Genomic DNA, 8,102 nt, shown 5'->3' with positions numbered 1-8,102 from the left:
TTGATCGCACGGCTAGCGACACGGTTTACGCGAGGCAAACATCAGTCGGTTTAAAACAAACAATTTCCATGAAAAAAAGATCACTAGGATCTCGCCTGAATTGGACGGCGGGAGGCCCGCGGGGCTGCAGGGTGTCGATAATGGTGTGTAGTAGCCGGTTGAGGCAAGGAGGACAACGCCAAAGTGGATGCGTCCGAGTGGGGCAGAGCGGTGGGGGAGAATGGAGGCATTTTTTACTCCAAGCATGGGCTGTGAGTATATTTTAGGGTCACGAAGGCCACTGAGGATAAATTATCCTCCATAACCCGTTATAAGTGATCTGTTAGGTGCACATTAGAGAAGAAAACGTGAATTTATTCTTCAGTAACCGATTATAAGGGATCTTAGAGATGCTCTAAGGCTCCAATTACTGTTTGACTCTACTCAAATCCACGGACAAGGATAAATGGGGATTGTAAGAAGAAAGGAGAGATTAACATACTGAAAAATCATTGATCATCAAACAATCTCCTTCTGCTTATTACGTCCATAGCTTTGCACATCAACTTCAATTGATACGTATTGCCCTACTCTAGACCTATTGTTACCTGGTGGTGTTCTAATTATAGAACTACTGTTCACATTATCACTATTAGCGTGTATCAACAATGCTTTGAGTACTCATAAGTATGAGAAATAATACGTTACACCTCACGCGAGTAGAAAAAAGTAGTGTGTGATGCTTCTTATTCTTATGTACACAAATCTTGTTGAAGATCAAACTGGTTTAATCCAATACAGATAAATGATGGTCATTTTAGAGGGAAAATATATCTTGATGTTATTAGATTATCCAACATCTTAACAATAGATTAAATGAGTTCAATACGGAGTTTCTTATTTACATGTTAACTTTGAGTCCCTTTGATTCATTTGCTTCTTGTGATGCATAGATGGTAATGAATGAGAATTGCCGAATTAAATCTCAAGAACATGTCAAGTACTAATTTGGTATGATTTGAATTTCAACTTGCCAACTCTGTTGATGGTATGAGAAAAGATTATAGGTGCAAATTCCTTAAAAATTCTAGTGAGCTCTCTATTAAGCTTGTCGAAACAAAATCGTGTGCTTTATGATTTCGTGTATTTACTTATCGAATTGGTGTTGATCTTAACGGCGTCCATTGAGAGCCTTGAAAGAGTTCCAGGAAATGAGCCTAGTGAAGAATAAGTTGAGAAATAGTACGGGTGGTGATCTATTGAGCCATTGCTTAGTGACTTTCAATGAGGGAGCTCTATTTTCAGAAGTATAGTCGATGCTTTCATGGCAACGTGAATGTGTATAAGTAGCTAGTGTTATAACTTTCTACACATGTTATCTTGAGTAGGGCGTTTTGGAGCTCGGCCTTCATGGAGGCCGGTTTTTTGAAAAAAAAAAATCAAAATTCGCACTTTTCAATTTCAAAAAAATCTGAAAAAAATCATACAAGTAAACAAGGATGGTATGTGTATGTATGTAAAATTTGAGGATGAAATACCCTAAAATGCGATCTGTGCAAAAAAATACAAATTCATGGACTTTGAGGATGAATAGTGCATCTACTAAAAGCCTCATATTTGTTCTTTTTGTGTAGCACTCATTTTAAGGTGTTTCGTCCTGAAAATTTACACACATATGCTTTATGTCTCTAAGTATGTGTGTATTTTTTTTCAAAAAAATTTGAAACGTGAAAGTTTGAATTTTGACCAAGCCACTACAACAGGAACCCCCCTACAGCAACGCATCTATGCGTTGTTGTATGTCCGTATAAGTGTTGCACTGGTCTACACCAACGGATTAATATGTGTTGCCGTTGGTGGCGTTGCAAGGGTCTACAACAACGTATATGCATCCGTTGGTAAACGACGTCTAGAAATGTTGCTATCTAGCAACGTATAGGGTTAGAGTCTAACAACACTACATATGCGTTGCTGGTCACCGTGCACAAAAGGCTTTTCAAATGGATATCCAACCCAATCCAGCCCAATATTGGTTGGGCTTTTCTAATGGGCATATATATGATATTGCCATCCAGCCCAATATGGGTTGATTAGTCAACATTTCTATTAGGCCATTACCATCTCTGCTATTTTCTATTGAAAAAATCTCTACAATTATTAGCTGGCTCAATTCCATAGAGGCTACTTTTCCATTGACCAAGTCAATTACCCAACAAAGGGTATTTTCACATCACATGACAAATAATTACTATATAAATATCAATGCCAATTCCATATCACGTTTCATAGTTCACATTCCCCATAAGCCAAAATAACACAAGCTATATATCAACCTGATACAACATGTAGCATCAACAGACACTAAGAAATATATTAACAAACGAGTGTTCTCTTGACTCTCAAACACAATTGTATAGCTATGGCATCTTGAAGGCGGCTAGGGTTGCTTTGGTCTTTATTTGTCCATCGCAACTTCTTGAAAGATGAGCTGCATATCATCCCATCAAAAGAATATGGCTAGAATCTGCAAAAAAGATTTTAACATATCAGTAACCATGAGTTACAAAAATATATCTACCATTGCAACAAAATTCTGAGTTTAGAATTAACCATGTTTTCCTTACTGTAGCTTATATAAATATTACCTAACAAAACACTACTTTTCATAATATTCATGATGACATTTTACATATGCTGATAAGGGAACCATATCCAAATGAAAATGATAAGTAAAGCTAGTGGCTCGAGATATTACTTTATCAGCTAATAAGAACAAAAGAAGTCATGATCTTCCTAAGACAAACCACCAAGATCATTACCATCAGGGATCTGCTTGTCACCAATTTTTTAACACCCATTTGTTCAAAAGCAAGCATCACTCTGCCTCGATAACCATAGCTTGCCCCCCCCCCCCCCCCCCCCAAAGACCAACCAAAAGATTTATGAACTTGTATATGTTCAGAATATGGTCATCGTGACAAAAAGGCAGTCTATGTTTTGTCCGAACTCTAATACACACATATATAGTCAAGACAACAAATTCATTATTGTTACAAATGAGGTGATAATTGTTGATTGAGTTCTACAATGAATTCTGCCATCGTCGTAGTTTTCGCTGTAATTGACTCTTCCCTTGTCCTTGCACACTCAATATTGTGTGATTTATTACGTGATCTTGTCACAAGGTTTTTTTTTGCTGTCTCTGGAGATAACAGCTCATGCTCCATAATCTGCAATTGTATCAATGGCGCCTTTGTCATGTATAATGCAGTGTTGCTACTATAGTAACTAATCAGTTCGTAACCTGTTAGATCTGAATGGTGATCCAAAGCTACTACTTGAAAATATGCTAAACTGGACATGTATACATTTAGAAATCAACCAGATTAGTTGGGGATTCCCTCGTGGGTTGGGTAGCATAGTTGGGAGAATAATATATATTTCGACACTTGCATTTGCCATTGCAAAATTAATCAGATATGCATGCACCTTATCCCTAGCTAGGATTTGACGCGCAGAAATCAATCAGACAGACTAGCTATAGACTACAACATATACTTGTGGAGAAGTACTACTACTTATTAGTACCTGGTGAGTATCCTGAGAGTACAAGAATTCAGCCATCTCACCGGAGTGGAACTGCAATAGTAATCTGTAAAATATCCTGAGCGGTTCCTCTGGCCAAATTTGGATGACCTTTGATGAAGCTAGCATTATCGATCTCACACCTCATTTACCCTGCGAAGGAGAATAGAGCAGATTAGATCACATAAAATGGTTAGTGAACTGCAAGTTTGCTACTTGAGTAGAGGACCGTACTGCCGCAGGGGATGCCTATTAGTAGTAATTGAGTTGGCACTTAAGCAGATCCATGAAGTTATCAAAAGTATGAGGATTAGGTATGGACGAGAGGAAAAATGCATATCAGTGTGGAGCAGTTAGCAAAGGTGAGTTAGCCTAAAAAAAGTTAACAAAGGTGAGTTGAAAATCCATTGGTGAATTAGTTTAAGTTGTTAGCAAACAATCAAACAAGCGGGCGACGGGGGGAGTAAGCATCTGGACTACTGCGGGTTGAGCCATACAGCGGCCTTGAAGGTGCACGTACCATGCCGGCGGTGCTGCCGCGGCGGGAAATAGGCGAAGCGACTACAAGGAGGCATTGGCGAGGTGGAGATACCTGAGGCGAATGGACGTGCGCCACGAGCAGAGCTGCTGGCCGGAGACCATTGAGGAGGTGATGCGGATGGAGCCCGAACTTACGCCGTCCAACATCGGAGGTGGCCCAGCGCCGTGGACCTTGCCATTGCCGCATGATCCAGGAGAAAGGAGGGGGTGGATGAGAACGACGGAGGCAGTGAGGGTATGGGTGGCGACCAAGACTTCCCCACGGTGCTCCTCTTTGTCTCGGCGGCGCAAGGTAAACGAGCGGCGAGAGAACGACGGGGAGGGATTAACCGGATGGAGAGGAAAAACACAGGAGAGGCTAGATTCGGCGGGGAGGCGAGCCATGAAGGCACGAGTAGTGGCGGGTCAGATGAGAGCGGCAGCGCTAGTATAGGGGGCGGTTGCAGCGAGAGAGCCGGCGGCGTTGCGGAGGTGTTGCGGTAGTGGGTTTGTGGGAGATAAAATTTCTTTTAGATCTAGAAGTAATAATATATGGTCACCTGAAATTTCCTAGATCCCGCCACGCACGTCCAAAAACATCTCGCATCGTGCGCTCATTTTTTTATATACGATGTTTTTTTCTGTTGGGTTGCCACGTTACATTATTATTAGTTTTGACTAATCTGGTTGGTTAAAAAATTCTTAGATATACCACTTACTTTGTTCATATCATCAAATTTACCAAAATACTATCCGTATAAGATGTTGTTTTAAGTTTTGAACTACAAAACCGTCTTATATTTAGATATAGAGGACATAAATATTTAGGGTATTTTCAAAGCAGACCCTTAAAATGCACATCCGAACCATGATGTCCGGGTGTAATTTTTCATCTAATATGAACCCCTATTTGTATGTGCGCACGTCCGTGTCCATTTTCCGTAAAGCGGAAGGTTTGTGGGCGTCCGACCAATGCCACATACGCGTCTGACACCCCGGTCTTACCAAAAAATAATTCTGGCACCCTTGCCCTCTCACACGCAACCGCCCTCCGCTAGTCGTGCCACATTCATGATGGCCCAACGCGGACATGACCTGTCACTGGAACCGGAATTGAAGTGGCACGACAGCCGAAAGCGCCGCCCGCGTCGCGGCCCGGTCTCTACGCATGTTCCATGCCGGAGGAACATGATGGCATGGGGAGACAAGACGACTATCTAACGCATTGAAGTCGGTTGACCGTCCATCCGCCCACCGACATTGAACTGTCACGGAGATTGGGAAACCCACTCCGATCGCCCACATTGAAACAACACATTGCACGTGATTGCGCACTCCACGATCTCTTTTGTTCCTCCTCTGTGCACCACCTCCGCCATGACGGCGAGCTCTAGCGCGTTGTGGGAGACCCTCTCGACGGAGCAGAAGTACGAGTTAGCTGGTCTTGCGGCCGGCTTGCCAGCGAGTTCGTCTGAGGTGAGCGACAATGACCCTATGATGGAGAAGGCGTCCGACGATGAGCCGGTGCCCGTGCCCACGCTGGTCCATGCCATCTTCACCATGGAGTAGGCGTAGTGCACACTTCAACATCGTCATGAAGAAGGAGCAGCTGGCGCCACCAGTGTTGGGGTTTCGGCTAGCGCAGAAGGACCAACGCTACAAACCTCACCCTCCTCATGCATCATCGGTTGGTGGAGAGCCAAATCTATGGCGAGTTCATGAGCGAGGGGGGCGTGGTGGATGATTACCTTTGCCGCCACCACCATGTGCCATTGTCGCCACCACCATGTCTATGTCACCAAGGAACCAATACCCAAGCGAAAGTGATGACGTACTAGAACTAATAACAGAGGAAAGGGAGGGGTCACCACTCCTCAAGACAACGACGACGTTGTTGGACCAAAGAAAGGAAAGGCACCGAGACAGTGACAAGGAACCCTAGGCTTTTTTTTTGTTTTTCATGTTTTTTATTTAGAATATTTTTATATATGATTTTTTAAATAACATTTTTGAATATGTGATGAACATTTCTAAAACACGATAAACAGTTTGAAATATATATTAAACATTTTTAAATACATGATGAACATTCTGAAATACACAACGAACATGTTTAAAATACATGATGTGCTTTTTTTTCCTCAGATACGTATTTTCCTTTGAAATATGTGAGTATTTTTTAAAATACATGATGAATAAAATTTGAATACACAATAAATATTTTTAAAATTCACTATGACTTTTTGGTAATACATGATGAACATTATTCAAATATACGATGAACAATTGCTAAATACATGATATGTTTTCATGAAATGGAGCATGTATAATTAAAAATGCACGATGAACATTATGAAAATACACGAAGGTTTCTTTTCTAAAAAATTAAAAATTCCATGTTTTCTGAGAAACACGAACTCTCCAAAATTACAAGGACAATTTTCACTTGCATGAACAAAATTTGCACTACTTGTATTTTGACATGGTTATATAAAATTATTAAAATACAAATATTTTTATAAATAGATTCTTTATTTGATAAAATGTCGGATTTCAAGTGAACATACACGTACAAGTAGCAACTTCATTTTGAGTGTAACATACAAGTAGCAATTTCATTTTGAATGTAACGTACAAGTAGCAATCATTTTTTAGAGAATTTGTACAAATAGATATTTTTTGTGAGTAAATTGCAAGTAGCAACTGAGCGACATTAAAAATCAGCGGCAGCCCATTTCGCTAGGCCCCGTGTGCACGTTCCTGGGCCTGGACTTGCTTTCGTTTTTAGAAGCGGACCTGGACTTGCTATGTCCCAGGTGTGTGTGCGTTGGTTCATTTATAAGGAATCTTACTGGAAACAATGTGAGATAGTTGTCTCAGGTTAATAACCGTGAGGTTGCTGGTTCGAGTATCATGTGCCACTTTTTCCTTTTTAATTCATGTGATGGAATGATAACATGTGATCTGCACAGTGCATCTAATCGTTATTAAACTACATTTTAAAGTAGCAACGCATAGCGTGCATCACATAGTATCCGTTGTTGTTCACACCACTAGCAACAAACAGGGTACCAACACATATATGCGTAGGTATAGAAGATACATGACAACCCATCCTTAAAGCGTTGCAAATTATGCGTTGTTAAAGGGGGGTTCTTGTTGTAGTGAAGTTAAACTCGGGCTCCATGGAGCCCGAGCTCTAAAGAGCATTTTCATGTTATCTTTTATTCATATAAGACTACTTCTCTTGCCAACTATTTGTATTGTATTTTTTTGTGCATATCTGCCATATTTAGTGAACTACAATGTTGTGACACCTTATTAAGCTATTAACATTGTTATTATGTTGGTATAAACTTTATATTAAACGTGTGATATCACATTTTCTAACACACCCTTTGGCAAATTCTTTTTTTAAGGCTGTGGCAAATTCTTTTTTTAAAGGCCGTGGCAAATTCTTATCTCCACCACTACTGATAATGATGCAGTCTACATAGATCATGTCGTGGAAGTGGTCTTGATTGACTTAGAAGTCCTCTTGCCTAACGTAGAGGTCATCCCTTGTATCGCTTTCCCCATGACTACTAGCATATATCCAATCTCTAGAAGACTCTCTTTTTCATAGAATAGCAAAGGTAGACGGGCAATGCACGTCGTAGAGACAAATAATGTACAGAAATCATACATGGTTCATGACTAAGGAAATAATCTTTATTAGAAAAAAAAGGTTAAAGATGTATATCTTAATCATTACGGTGTTATTAAAGGATGAAATGTGTAATTAGGAACACTAAGACAAATTTTTAGATATTCAACATAATTTTAGAGTTGTTGGACTAATCAAAATCCCACATTACAACACCCTTAATTACTTTGATGACACTTCATGTTACAATAGCATATCGTGGACTGATTTTTCCAAGTCTTCCATTGGGTACAATACAACAACGTGCCCTAGGTTTCTAATTTCTCCACTAACTGCCGAGCACACATCAGGGGTTAGCCCTCAATCAACTATA

General features: G+C 40.4%; 1 long non-coding RNA gene across 1 annotated transcript; it reads right to left on the bottom strand.

Moving 5' to 3' along the window:
• Positions 1–2,262: 2,262 nt before the first annotated feature.
• On the bottom strand, positions 2,263–4,569 carry LOC147987505 (uncharacterized). The gene is made up of 3 exons (XR_015615294.1): positions 4,157–4,569; positions 3,568–3,717; positions 2,263–2,503 (listed from the first exon to the last, which is right to left on the bottom strand). It is a non-coding gene; the product is annotated as an uncharacterized LOC147987505 (long non-coding RNA).
• Between the last annotated feature and the right edge of the window lie 3,533 nt (positions 4,570–8,102).

This window comes from Triticum urartu, chromosome 2A (assembly GCF_056163025.1).
Source record: "Triticum urartu cultivar PI428250 chromosome 2A, HENAU_Tu73, whole genome shotgun sequence".
Classification (NCBI taxonomy): Eukaryota; Viridiplantae; Streptophyta; class Magnoliopsida; order Poales; family Poaceae; genus Triticum; species Triticum urartu.
Note: the sequence above shows the minus strand (reverse complement) of the source record. Positions and strands in the feature narration are given on the sequence as shown.